We start from the raw sequence: 15,056 nt of genomic DNA on the forward strand, positions 1-15,056 counted from the left end.
TCCTCTGTCATAGACATCCTAGGACGTCCAGATTTTGGTGCATTAGTCACTGCGCCTGTTGCTTCAAATTTATCTCTAAGACGATAAATTGTCAGATGTGTTGGTGGAGGAGTGTCAGATGCTTCTTGCCATGCTGTGCGCACCCGCTCGGCATTTTCAGTCTTCCAGTACTGCTTTAGAATCCACTTTCTTTGTTCTTAACTCAAGTTCGCTGCCTCATTCACAATATCAGTAAAAAAATTTACTAAACAACTAAACAACTGTATACCTACTTAAGGGCCTCACTCCCCTCGCTCTCTACACTTAACTGATTTAACTGTCACTCCCTGTCACTCACTCTTCCCAACTGTCATTCTGACTCCACCCACACATCTTCTACTCACACATTCTCTCCCCCTCCCATCAACATTCTAAACAACTGTATGCCTACTTTTGGGCCACCTGGTATGTGTGACTTTTGGTTGCACTGTCAGTCTGAGCACTGGGTGGCACTAGGTGACACTAGGTGAGCGCAGTGTGGAACATGCTCACTGATGACCAGATGTGTCCCAACTATGAATTCACTTCTTTTAGATTATGTTGAAAAAACCTACAGGTTCTTTGCAAAATAATTAGGGAGAAGCAAAAGTGTTCAAAAGAAATCATGATTATAAAAACATTTGATATCCTAAAAGAACCTCAAATAGCTTTGAGATTAAGAACCATAGTTAAATCAGAGTTGCTTAGGGGCAACCAGAGCATGGCATTAACTATTCTGTGGGTGAATTCTCAAGTACTTTGAGGTAAGAGGATATTTGGGTCACTACAGTTAGAGCTAGTAAACATTTCCATAATTACTAATCATCTGTACTGTTGCTTCGCTCAGTCTGGATCCCAGCAACAATCTAATCGCTTATGAAAATATACAATCTCGACCCTGCCAATTATCATGATTGTATAGAACTGGAAGAAAGCCAGTTTGTATTATTTTCATATAACCGCTTTACTGCTAGAACGCTGGAGGCCTTCATCTTAAAAGGTTTAAAAATGGTTTCACTAAACAAAATATTTAAGAATTTTGGGGTTCCAAAACCCAGTGAACCAAATTTTCACCTATGATGCTGTCACCTTATAAATAAAGAGCTAATATAGTGGCTAAGGGACAAAGTATTTATTACACTGGGAGATTCATGATTTATCTCCCAATTAAAAAAAAAAATACTGTAGGGCTGGGGTGTAGTTATTCATTTGATTGAGGTAGCAGCACAGCCCCAGGGCTAGCCGTCCCATGAAGTGGGATGAATCCTCCTGCCTCAGGCCATGGAGCCAAAGGAGTGGCAATTTGTTCCACTTCCTCACATCCCTATCAGTAGGGCCCACCACTGAGTTCAGCGGGTGCTCTGGACAACCCTGCCAGTCCATTTCCCACTGTGCACTTGCCTCAGCAGAAGAACGGGCCCGGTGGGGCTCTCTGGAGCAGCCACCCACTCTCTGGCTCACCCTGAGATCCTCTCAGTGTGATCCAGAAGGTGGATGGGCTTTCTGTAGAGCCGCACCAGCCAGAAAAAGTGGCTGGTGCGGCTCTTTAGAGAGCTGGCCAGGCCCAAATACCTGGCTCTGAGGAGGTCCTTCCTCAGAGAGGTGTCCCAGGAGGGTGACGGGCAATGTGGGCAGCGATGGGGTGACAGGCAGTGGGGGGTGAGCAATGCAGAAGTGGGTGGGGATGATGGGCAATGCAGCAGCAGTGTGGAGTGATGTTGTGGTGGCGTATTTGTGCTTTCCCACCTCAGGTGGTGAGAGAGCTAGTGCGGCCTCTGCACAGGCTGGAGGCATTTAACCCTTCCCTCCCCGCACACCATTTCTCAATCTAAAGCAACCTCCTTAATCAACCTCCTGCTACTGAGAGGGTTCCACCCTTTATGGCAGCCCAGAAATAATTTTAAATAAAATAAATAATTTGTTCAGTGTGGCAAAACTATGCTTGGGGAAAGCAAATTAGATCAGGAAAACCATACAGGGAAATGGCTTAAACATGTTCACATTGCTTTCCCATCAGAATTAGCAGCCCCCTGCTCTCCCGTGGCTAAATTTAGTTTAAAAAATGTTGGGAGATTAAGCAGGGATCTTCCAGCATATCTAGCAGCTTTGTTGTAAGAGTGTGAGATGGGAAGCCCCCAGTTCGATTTTCACCTCAGCCACTAACTGAGGTGGTCTTAAGTACTATTGCCTAGGTCAGGGTTGCAGAATCTGTTTCAGCCTGAGAGTCAAATTCCATTTCAGAGGAGCTATTGGAGGAAGGCCACATTCCAGTGGGGGACAGGGCCCAAAGTCAAAGGGGGTGGGACTAATGTTCAAAAATACCCAAGATACCAGCATATTTTAGCTTCGGCCTCTTAGTGCCAGTAACTAAGCCTTAGGAGAGGCATTCCAACTTTTTAAAATGGGGGAAAAACAGCACTGAAGTTGGGAATCCACCAAACAACGCATTATTGGGGGGAAGGGGGTGGGGCCATGGGAATGGAGTGTGGCCATCTGGGGAACCCTGAAAGGTTGGATTTGGCCTTGGGGCCTGAGATTCTGAACCCCTGCTTCAGGTCCCCCATATTATCCTGCAATTTGTTGTTGTTCAGTCGTTCAGTCGTGTCCGACCCTTCGTGACCCCATGGACCATAGCACGCCAGGCCTCCTGTCCTGTGCTCTCTCCCGGAGTGTGCTCAAGTTCATATTCATTGCATCGGTGATGCTATCTAGCCATCTCATCCTCCGCTGTCCCCTTCTCCTTTTGCCTTCAATTATCAATTATCCTGCAATATGAGGACAATAAAGCTAGCCCTACCTTACTGGGCTGCTGCAAGGATTAGAAAAACAATGAATGCCAAGTCCTCTGAACACTTAGAAAGCTCTCTCTAAATATTTTATAATGATGACTGTTGTTACTGTTCATAAAGCAAAGTGATAGTGCACTGCAATACATGGCACAATGTCCAAGTTACTAGTTGTTCCTGCACAGCTGTCTAATAATGTCACAAAAAGCTATTCTCAAGCTTGAGAGGAAGGAGTCTGTTAAAGACAAAGCAAAAAAAAAAAAAAAAGGCATCCGATTGCTCAGAGCATCTCCTTAGAAACATTCAGTTTCACTTCAATGAAAAAACCTTCCCCCTGAACTCTCAAGCAGGATTTGGGGCCCCCAATACAGACTTGTAGCATGGCACCCTGCCCACACACATACCACAATCCCATCCCAGACACAAACCTCATGAGTCAGGAAAGAAAGGTGTCTGTTTTAATTTTGCTATTTTGTAACTTTTTGGTGGTCCCTGATAAAGGTATTGTCCTGTCAATTTGTTGGGTTTTTTTTTTTTTTTAAATATTCTTCTGATGGACCAACCTGAGAATGCAGAAAGGCCTTGTCTGTTCTGAAAAGCTGGAGAACTGGTACCCTTTAGCTTCTTTTAGTTCCCTTTGTTTAACTGTAGGTTTCTGGTTGACTGATTTATATATTTATATAGCTAGAGATGACAGGTATGTATGTGAACTAGGCATTTACTCACATATATTTAGGGCCTGTAAATCCTACCAGCAGCACTGGCTCTCAATGATTGTATTTTTGTCCCTTCCACCTTCCCTCCAGCCTGGGCGCAAAGAACTCTGGGACTAGTCAATCTTGAGAGAGCATGTCACATAGGGTAAACAAATACATAAATAAATAAATCTCTGTATCTCAAACTACAAGTTGGGTTTAATGGCATAAGCATTCTCTCTGTAGTCCTATTCAGGCTTTCTGATTCTGTGTATAGTAAAGGTGCGAGGACAGGGAGTACAATAGCCGCACCCCCTCCATCACCATTTCTGTCACCCTCTGCACGTGGAAGGTGACCTTCTGAAGGGAAGAGCCTCCATGGACAGAGAAGGCTGTCTCATTCAGAAAGTCACCTGCCATGTGGAGAAGGCAATGGAAAATAGGGGGTGGGGCTAGCTAGAATCGGAACGCCCAAATGTGGCTATTCTAGAGAAAGGCCTGGGCCAGCGACTCGGTGTCTACTCTAACTTTGCTTTTGATTGACCCCAGCACACTTCACAAGATCTGAACAATAGGCACATAGATCAGCCACAGAGGAAGCAGCTGCAGGAAGGTTGCTTCACCCTCCCTGCCAGATGGAGCATGCAGCTTCAACTGACAGCTCCGTGGGACTCATCCATTGGCCAGAGAACCAAGGGCAACTGGGAGGCTGCACCCGTGCCTTCCAGGAAGAACCTCATGGCAAATAGGGGACCAAACCAGCTCCATAATACATCATCAAGAGAAGGAACAGCTGCAAGGAGGTTGTTTTACCCTTCCTTGCCAGGAAGAACACCTATACAAACGTTGACACAGAGAACTAAGTTTCGCTTCTTCTTTTTTCCCCTCCTCCCTCCCTATCCCTATTCATTGTCATGTGTCTTACATTGTAAACCTGGGGGTAGGGACTGTCTTAATATCAATCTTTGTCAGTTGCTCTGGGAGTTTCTTTTTTCAGCTGAAGAATGGGGTACAAATGCTGAAATAAATAATAAATAATAAATTAAAAGGCATGATCTACAATTTAGCATTAAATTTGTTTCCTCACGGTTATGGAGTTGCAACCTGGGCCAGGTCTCCCTGGATCTCCAGGCCCTGGTAAAGTGAACCCTCCTCATGCCCTGCTGCTTTGGCCCTGCTCCGAAGAAGAAGAATATATGATGACTCCGATTGTTCTGCAAGTCAAATTCTAAATGATGAAGGCAGACGATTTTGGACTCCTCTGCTTTGTTTCATATTCTCATTATTCATATCCAGTGCTTTACTGTCTTCACAAGATGTCTGTGAGTTAGGGAGCTATTATTCTGTTTTATAGGTGGGGAACTGTGGGTCAGATAGAATGTGGATAGAAATGTCCATTTTACATAACCTGAAAATTTCAGGAAGATTGGTTAAAGATTGAAGGAGAAAGGGTAGTTAACAGAAAAAACAAAATAAATACTTGGTCACGCAGTTTTGGTACTGAAAACATGTGTCGGCAACCTTTTATGCTCATCATTTGCCAAGGGGCTGGAAGCTATATATGAAAACCATGTACAGTCAGGGCCAGAAATATTGGAACAAGGATAACTGTTTTGGCAGTTGGCCTCTGTACACCACCACATCGAAGTAGAAAGGAAACACACCCAGATGGGAGTAAAGTCAGGACTTTCAGCTGTAATGCAAGGGGTTGGACAAAAGTGAGGCACTAACCGTTCAGGAAGTACAGCCAGTGGCATACACCCACCCCCTTCATTGGTGGCTCATAAGTAATGGAACGAATGGCTGACAAGCAGCTGCATGTCCAGGTGTGGCCTGTTTCCTGGGTACCCCATGACCAATCAATCAGATAAAAGGCCTAGAGGTGGTTCTGAGTGTGACATTTGCATTTGGTAGCTGTTCACTGGAACCCCCAACATGAGGTCCAAAGAGGTGTCCATGCGAGTGAAGGAGGCCATCATTAGGCTGAGGAAACAAAATAAACCCATCAGAGAGATAGCAAAAACAGTGGGAATGGCCAACACAACAGTTTGGAACATCCTGAAAAAGAAGGAATTAACTGGCAAGCTCAGCAACAGCAAAAGGCCTGGAAGACCACAGAAGACAACTAAAGTGGATGACCGCAGAATTCTGCTCATAGTGAAGAGAAACCTTTCACAACATCTAGCCAGGTCAAGGACGCTCTTGCGGAGGTAGGCGTGTCATTGTCAACATCTACAGTCAAGAGATGGCTTTATGAATGTAAATACAGAGGCTTCACAACAAGGTGCAAACCACAGTTAACGCTTAAGAACAGACAGGCCAGATTAGCCTTTGCCAGCAAACACCTAAAAAAGCCTGCCCAGTTCTGGAATAAGATTCTTTGGACTGATGAAACCAAGATTAACTTGTACCAGAATGATGGGAAGAGAAAAGTATGGAGAAGGAAAGAAACAGCTCATGATCCAAAGCATACCACATCATCTGTCAAACATGGTGGAGGCAGTGTTATGGCATGGGCATGTATGGCTGCCAATGGAACTGGGTCCCTGGTGTTTCTTGATGACCTGACTGCTGATAAAAGCAGCAGGATAAATTCTGAAGTGTATAGGGCTATACTTTCTGCTCAGATTCAGCCGAATGCTGCCAAACTCATAGGACGCCGCTTCATATTGTCCCCTTCGTGGATCACTGTCTTGTTGTGGCAAAGGGGCTTGCGTAACTCAGTGAAGCCATAAGCTATGCCGTGCAGGGCCACCCAGGATGGACAGGTCATGGCAGAGAGTTCTGACAAAATGTGGTCCACTGGAGAAGGAAATGGCAACCCACTCCAGTATTCTTGCCAAGAAAATCCCATGGAACGTATCACAAGGCTAAAAGATATGACGCCGGAAGATGAGCCCCTCAGGTCAGAAGGGGTCCAATATACTACTGGGGAAGAGCAGAGGGAATTCCCAAGTAGCACCAGAAAGAGTGAAGCGGCTGGGCCAAAGCCGAAAGGACACTCAGCTGTGGATGTGTCTGGTGGTGAAAAGAAAATCCGATGCTGTAAAGAACAATATTGTTTAGGAACCTGGAATGGAAGATCAATGAATCAAGGTAAGCTGGAGGTGGTCAAACATGAGATGGCAAGATTGAACATCGACATCTTGGGAATCAGCGAACTCAAATGGACAGGCATGGGCGAATTTAATGCAGGTGACCATCATATCTACTACTGTGGGCAAGAATCCCTTAGAAGAAATGGAGTAGCACTCATAGTCAGCAAAAGGGTGGGAAAAGCAGTACTGGGGTACAATCTTAAAAACGATAGAATGATCTCAGTATGAATCCAAGGCAAACCATTCAACATCACAGTAATTCAAGTCTATGCCCCAACCACTGATGCCGAAGAAGCTGAGGTTGATCGGTTCTATGAAGACCTACAATACCTTCTAGAACTAACACCAAAAAAAGATGTCCTCTTCATCATAGGGGATTGGAATGCTAAAGTAGGAAGTCAAGAAATCACTGGGATAACAGGCAGGCATGGCCTTGGTGTACAAAATGAAGCAGGACAAAGGCTAATAGAGCTTTGCCAAGAGAACACGCTGATCATAGCAAACACTCTTTTCCAACAGCACAAGAGACGACTCTACACATGGACATCACCAGATGGTCAATATCGAAATCAGATTGATTATGTCCTTTGCAGCCAAAGATGGAGAAGCTCTATACAGTCAGTAAAAACAAGACCTAGAGCTGAATGTGGCTCAGATCATGAGCTTCTTGTTGCAAAATTTTGGCTTAAATTGAAGAATGTAGGGAAAACCACTAAACCATTCAGGTATGACCTAAATCATATCCCTTATGAATATACAATGGAGGTGAGGAATAGATTTAAGGCCTGATAGACAGAGTGCCTGAGGAACTATGGACAGAGGTCCGTAACATTGTTCAGGAGGCAGCAACGAAAACCATCCCAAAGAAAAAGAAATGCAAGAAAGCCAAGTGGCTGTCTGATGAGGCTTTACAAGTAGCTGAGGAAAGAAGGGAAGCGAAAAGCAAGGGAGAAAGGGGAAGATATATCCAACTGAATGCAGAGTTCCAGAGAATAGCAAGGAGAGACAAGAAGGCCTTCTTAAATGAACAATGCAAAGAAATCGAGGAAAACAACAGAATGGGAAAGACTAGAGATCTCTTCAAGAAAATTGGAGATCTCAAGGGAACGTTTTGTGCAAAGACGGGCATGATAAAGGACAAAGAAGGCAGGGACCGAACAGAAGCAGATGAGATTAAGACGAGGTGGCAAGAATACACAGAAGAACTATACAGAAAAGATCTGAATGTCCCTGAGAGCCATGATAGTGCGGTCACTGAACATGAGCCGGACATCCTAGAGAGTGAAGTCAAGTGGGCCTTAGGAAGCATTAGTAACAACAAAGCTAGCGGAGATGACAGTCTTCCAGCTGAGCTATTTAAAATCCTAAAAGATGATGCTGTTAAAGTGCTGCATTCAATATGCCAACAAATTTGGAACACTCAACAATGGCCGCAAGACTGGAAAAGGTCAGTTTACATTCCAATTCCAAAGAAGGGCAACGCCAAAGAGTGTTCAAACTACTGCACAATTGCGCTCATTTCACATGCCAGCAAGGTGATGCTCAAAATCCTACAAGCTAGGCTTCAGCAGTATGCGAACCGAGAACTACCGGAAGTACAAGCTGGGTTTCGAAGAGGCAGAGGAACTAGAGATCAAATCGCCAACATTTGTTGCATCATGGAGAAAGCAAGAGAATTCCAGAAAAACATCTATTTTTGCTTCATTGACTAGGCTAAAGCCTTTGATTGTGTGGATCACAACAAATTGTGGCAAACTCTTAAAGTGATGGGAGTACCAGACCACCTTACCTGTCTCCTGAGAAACCTGTACGAGGGTCAAGAAGCAACAGTAAGAACCAGACATGGAACAACCGAGTGGTTCAAAATTGGGAAAGGAGTACGATAAGGCTGCATATTGTCACCCTGCTTATTTAAATTATATGCAGAGTACATCATGAGAAACGCCGGGTTGGATGAATCAAAGGTCAGAATTAAGATTGCCAGGAGAATTATCAACAACCTCCAATATGCAGACGATACCACCCTAATGGCAGAAAGCGAAGAGGATCTCAAGAGCCTCTTGTTGAGGGTGAAAGAGGAGAGTGCAAAAGCTGGTTTGAAACTCAACATTAAAAAAATGAAGATCATGGCATCTGGCCTTATCACTTCCTGGCATATAGAAGGGGAAGAAATGGAAGCAGTGACAGATTTTACTTTCTTGGGCTCCAAGATCACCGCAGATGGTGACTGCAGCCATGAAATTAAAAGACACTTGCTCCTTGGGAGGAAAGCTATGGCAAACCTAGACAGCATAGTAAGAAGCAGAGACATCACCTTGCCGACAAAGGTCCGTCTAATCAAAGCTATGGTTTTCCCAGTAGTAATGTATGGCTGTGGAGCTGGACTATAAGGAAGGCTGAGCGCCGAAGAATTGATGCTTTCAAACTGTGGTGCTGGAGAAGACTCTTACGAGTGCCCTGGACTGCAAGGAGGTCAAATCAGTCAATCCTAAAAGAAACCAACCATGAGTGCTCATTGGAAGGACAGATACTGAAGCTGAAGCTGAAATATTTTGGCCACCTAATGCGAAGAGAAAACTCTCTGGAAAAGACCCTGATGTTGGGAAAGACTGAAGGCAAAAGGAGAAGGGGACGGCAGAGGATGAGATGGCTAGATAGCATCACCGATGCAATGAATGTGTACTTGAGCACACTCCGGGAGACAGCGCAGGACAGGAAGGCGTGGCGTGCTATGGTCCATGGGGTCACGAAGAGTCGGACACGACTGAACGACTGAACAACAACAACAGTGACCCAAAACATACAGCAAAAGCTACCCAAGAGTTTCTCAAGGCAAAGAAGTGGGATGTTCTTCAATGGCCAAGTCAGTCAACTGATCTCAACTCAATAGAGCATGCTTTTCACTTACCGAAGACAAGACTGAAGGCAGAAAGACCCACAAACAAGCAGCAGCTGAAGGCAGCTGCAGTAAAGGCCTGGCAAAGCATCTCGAGGGAGGACACTCAGCATTTGGTCATGTCCATGGGTTCCAGACTTCAGGCAGTCATTGACTGCAAAGGATTTTCATCCAGGTATTAAAGGTGATCCTTAAGTTTGAGATGATGTTGGTTTGTTCCATTACTTATGAGCCACCAACGATGGGTGTGTGTGTATGCCACTGGCTGTCCTTCCTGAATGGTTAGTGTGTGTCCCACTTTTGTAAAACCCCTTGAATTACAGCTGAAAGTCCTGACTTCGCTCCCATTTGGGTGTGTTTCCTTTCTACTTCGATGTGGTGGTGTACAGAGGCCAACTGCCAAAACAGTTATCCTTGTTCCAATATTTCTGGCCCTGACTGTATGTTTTCCTGTTCCCTTTGTATTGTAATTGGTGGAATGGAATTTCTTTTTTTTTTAGTTCAATTTACTTATTTTTTAAAATAATTTTTATTTGTGTAATGAATCCCTATGAGATTTCATAAGCCAGCACCTGGAATGCAGGGGAGGTGGGGGGGGGGAGAGGGGATAACTGCCATGCAGAGAAAAAGCAGCAGCAGCAGGTAACTGAGTTTCAGGGTCCTCTGTGTGTGTGTGTGTGTGTGTGTGAGCGCAGACAAGGAATCCCCTCAGCGAGACCAGACCCCACTGCTTCTGTTTACTGGTATGCACTCCCAGTCGTTCCCCCTCCTCCTTTGCTCTCCCCCTTTCCCCTTAATCATTTGTGTTACTAAAGTTCCTTTCTGGATTCAAGTGCTGGGAACAGAGGGCTTAGAAGGAAGCTATGGCATGGAATGGGAGTGAAACTTTTCTTCATAAGCAGGCCTGTCTTTTCTTGATAGCGGAAAGTTTTGCTGCCTGGAGTTTGAGAAGTAGGCAACTGTGCTGACAAAGCTGTGGTCAAGCCATGGAACAATGGAGCAGTATGAGAAAAGTAGGGGTGGCACGGGTGCCAGATTCAGTCCGGGAATCTGGTGGACCTGCTCTTGCTTGCACCTCCAAGCCCTGCTTGCTGACCCCTGCCCCTGCTCAACCCCTGCCCCTGCTCACCCCCTGCCCCTGCTCACCCCCTGCCTGCACTTGAAGAATGGTCTGCACGCACCTCGGCAGTCTTGTTGAGCTATGCGGTCACCATTTTCTTAGAAATAAAATGGTGATTGCAAAAATATGCAAATTTGCGCACACTTGAAAATGTGCATTTTTGCGAATGCGCAAATTTGTGTATGTGCAAAAATGCGTATTTTATTTAAAAATGCACATTTTCTTCACACACACTAATGTATGCCTTTGCAAAAATGCACATTTCACAAATGGGAATATGTGCATTCACAAAAATGCATATTTTCATGCATACAAAAACATGCCCATTTTTGTGATCGCCATTTTTTTTTTTTTTAGAAAAGGTGACCGCGGGGCTCGGTGAGGCCACTGGGGTGAGTGCAGGCTGCTCGCCGAGAGTGGGAGGGGCTCAAGTGCAGTCCAGGAACCAGTGAGAGCGGGAAGGGGCTGGGCAGGAGTCCAAAGAACCTGGATGGGGGTGACTTCGCACATCCCTAGAGAAAAGGTTACGTTTGTTACTCCTTGCAGCTAGCAGCTCCATGAGCCTGGAGTGTTCCCATGTACCCTGATAAGGCCTGGAGTAACCAGCTGCATAAAACAATGAGAAACTGTCCCTGCAGGTTTCTGCCCCCCCCATAATTCAGAACCAAATTTTCCAGTTAGCAACTACAGAAGAGAGCCAATAAAAAAGCAGAAAAGTGGGGGCTGTCAGGGGATTAAAGAAAGCAACAACGCCCTGTGAAAAAAACAAGAACCACATTTGTTCCAACCTGGCTTGCTTGATTTTTAGCTTTTGCTTAACTCTGAACTTTATTAGCAGATTTTGATTTGTTTTGAGAGCTTTTTTGGTTCTCGCCTCCTTTTTGGGAAAAGAAGAGTACTCTTTTCTCTTTTTGAACATGTTTTCTCTTGGCTTTGAAACTATTTAGTGCTATCTTTCCCCAAGCTAGTTTCTCTGAGCCAGGCACCTGGTGGCTGAGCTGCTTGTAGGGATGTCAGAGAATTCTGCGACGGATCTCGGTGAGGCGGAATGCCAGTGCATTCGGCCCCCCGAAATCCATCGCGGAATGAAGCCCCCGCCCCCCCCACGAAAGGCGCACGGGACGAAGTCCCTGCTGCCCCCCCCCACAAAAGGCACGCGAAACGGAGCACTTACCTGTTCCCATCCGCGCTGCTTTGCAAATGGCGGCCGACCTGCGGCCGCCATTCACTTCCTTCTCTCAATAGAAGGAATTCCTTCTATTCAATTCATTCTATTCTATCCATTCAATTCCTTCTCTCATTTGCGTCCCTGCAGAGGCCATGATAGGCTACATAAGTATATACGTAGCCTATCACGGGGGGGGGGGGAACCCAGCATACGCAAATGGCAGTGGCTACCGCCATTTGCATACGCTAGGGTTTTTTTCCCCGTGCTGTGATAGGCTACGTAAACACTTACATAGCCTATCACAGCACGGGGGAAAAAACTGCAGCGTACGCAAATGGCGGTGGCTACCACCATTTGCGTACGCTGGGGTTTTTGCCCCTGCCGTGATAGGCTATGTAAATATTTACGTAGCCTATCATGGCTCAATACAGGGACGCAAATGGTGGCAGCTACAACAGCCACCATTTGCGTCCCTGCAGGGCTGCCCAGTTGTGGGCGGCCGGAGCCGGCCAGCGGCTCCGCAGCTTGGCCGCAGAGTGGAGTCAGCCGGGCAGGATTCCGGGGGGAGGGACGGAGCGCCTCCCCCCCTGTCGAGGATTCTGGGGGGAGTGACGGAGCACCTCCCCCCTCACGGATGCCCCTGCACGGAGCCAGGTAGGGGTTTCGTACATCCCTAGCTGCTTGGTTTAGTTGTTGCCTGCTATTTTATTTTGCTCACCGGTGAAGCATGGGCTTCACACTTTTTAAAAATATTGTCTTCACTCTCGACCTGGATTAATTTTCCCTACCTGGACTTTGCTAAGTTCTACACTTTGGATTCTAGGGGAGGACTCTTTCAACCTTCGTCTGGGTCCTCGAAAGCCTGTTCTTCAGATCTCTGCTTGGGATCTGTAGAGGTAGCTATACATTCCTTTTAACCCACCTCCACCACCGCCCAGCCCCTCAGTCTCTTCCCTTTGTCTAAAAGTTTGGACCATATAGCTGAAAGCTTCAAACACTGCATTTAACTAGTTTGGACTGGTGAAAATTTAAGTACAGCTAAGTACAACTGAAATTGCTGCTGGGCTTACTTGGGCCTATTAACAGTGTTTTGGGCCTTCTGGGCCTACTAACATTTTTTTTAATAGGCCTTAGCAAGCATAAACTGTAGTGTATTTTGCATGGTGTATACAGGTATTTTCTTTGTAATCATTGCATGTTTCACATTTTACTTCTGTATATGATGTTCCTCTGCATTTAATTTTCATTATAAACCATTCATATCTTAAGACTTCTCTTGTGGCATGATTTCATTAGTTTAACAACTTAGAAAGGTGTCCACTGTTTTCCTGCTTAAGTTTTAAAATATATTTTCAGACATATTGAACATTTAGATAGCTTTTTAGATAGCAGGGATCTGTATTGGGGCCAATGCTTTTCAACTTGTTCATAAAGACAGTGTTGTGTAGTGGTTATAGTGTTGGACTGGAACCTGGGAGATTTGGGTTCTAGTCCCCACTTTGCCATGAAGCTCACTGGGTGGCTTTGGGCCACTCACTGACTCTGAGCCTAACCTACCTCACACAGTTGTTGTGAGGATGAAATGGAGGAGGAGGAGGATGCCCATAGAAGCTTCCTTGGGTTATTTGAAAGTAGGGATGTCAGAGAATTTCGCCACGAATCTCGGGGAGGCCAAATGCCAGCGCATTCGGCCCCCCAAAATTGGTGGCGATTTGGTCTGCCCCCCCTGGGATGGGACTTACCTTGGGCGAATCCTCCTGGTGGCGGCGGCTCCGGCGGCAGTTCGGCAGCGGCGGCTGCAGTGGCTGGTCTTCCGACTGGCTGCCACCACCGCCATTTCCAGTAAAAAACCCCCCAAAAACGTGATAGGCTACGTAAAGATTTACGTAGCCTATCACGGCTAGATTTTTAAAAAATACCGTGATAGGCTACGTAAATGTTTATGTAGCCTATCACGGCTGAGTAAAAAAACAAAAAAAAACACTGCGTGTACGCAAATGGCGGCGCCCATGGGCACTGCCATTTGTGTTCCTTATTTTGGCACGTCCAGTCTACGTAAACATTTACGTAGACTACGGCGAAAATAAGGGGAACGCAAATAGCGTAGCATCTATGCTATTTGTGTTCCCCTTATTTTCGTCGTAGTCTACATAAATGTTTACGTAGACTAGACGTGCCAAAATAAGGAACGCAAATGGCGGCACCCATGGGCGCTGCCATTTGCGTATGCGCCGGTTTTCTGTTTTACTCAGCCGTGATAGGCTACGTAAACATTTACATAGCCTATCACGGCTGACTGCAGGGACGCCGCCATTTGCAGCCCAGCCGGCCAGGATTCAGGGGTGGAGGGATGGAGCGCCTCCCCCCTGGCCAGAATTTCGGGGGGGAGAGACGGAGCGCCTCCCCCCCCACCAGAATTTCAGGGGGAGGGACGGAGCGCCTCACCCCCACCGCAAATCAAATTTCGTTCAAGGTAAGTGACTTTCGTACATCCCTACTTGAAGGAGGAAAAAGGGCAGGATTTAAATGTAATAATAACAAATGTAGTAGTAGTAGTAGTAGTAGTAGTAATATGATCTGGAACTAGGACTAAGCAGCAAGGTAGCCAAGTTTGCTGATTACACCAGATTATTTAGGGCAGTTAAAACAAAGAGGGATTGCGAAGAGCTTCAAAAGGATCACTACATAGTGGAAAAATGGACATCAAAATGGCAAATGCAGTTCTATGTAAGCAAGTGTACAGTGATGCACATTGGGGGGGGGGGGGGATTCCAACTTCTTGTATGCTCATGACTGACCAAGACAGAGATCTTGGGCTTATGGTTGACAGTTTGATGACAGTGTCAACCCAGTGTCAGCTGCTATGAAAAAACATTCCATTTATTCCAAGGCATAATTAGGAAAGGAACTGGCTGTGGGGATGGGAAAATGCTTCAAGGCACTGATGTTTCTATACACTCTTAAAGTTGCTCTCCCCCCCCCCCCCGCCAATCCATGATTTTATGGTTCAAGTCAGGCAAATATTTCTAAAAATTGTAGAAGGAAAGTAATTTCACATCTTCTCAGAGCAATTTCTGCAGATTCAAACAAAAAGAAAAGTGCAAACTTCCCAGTTACACAGGATTTTTTGTGCAACAGAATCAGAAGTATGCCATATCATGCACTCAGAAATGTTCATTTTTTTTTAATCACAAAAGCTTCCACACTGCCAGTCACTTTTTCAGAACCACTTTTGAGAGATGTTGATTGAAACTGTACGCAAGCCTATTTATTGA

Source organism: Heloderma suspectum, chromosome 2, assembly GCF_057233095.1.
Source record: "Heloderma suspectum isolate Gila_16-S chromosome 2, 16-S_ref, whole genome shotgun sequence".
NCBI lineage: Eukaryota > Metazoa > Chordata > Lepidosauria > Squamata > Helodermatidae > Heloderma > Heloderma suspectum.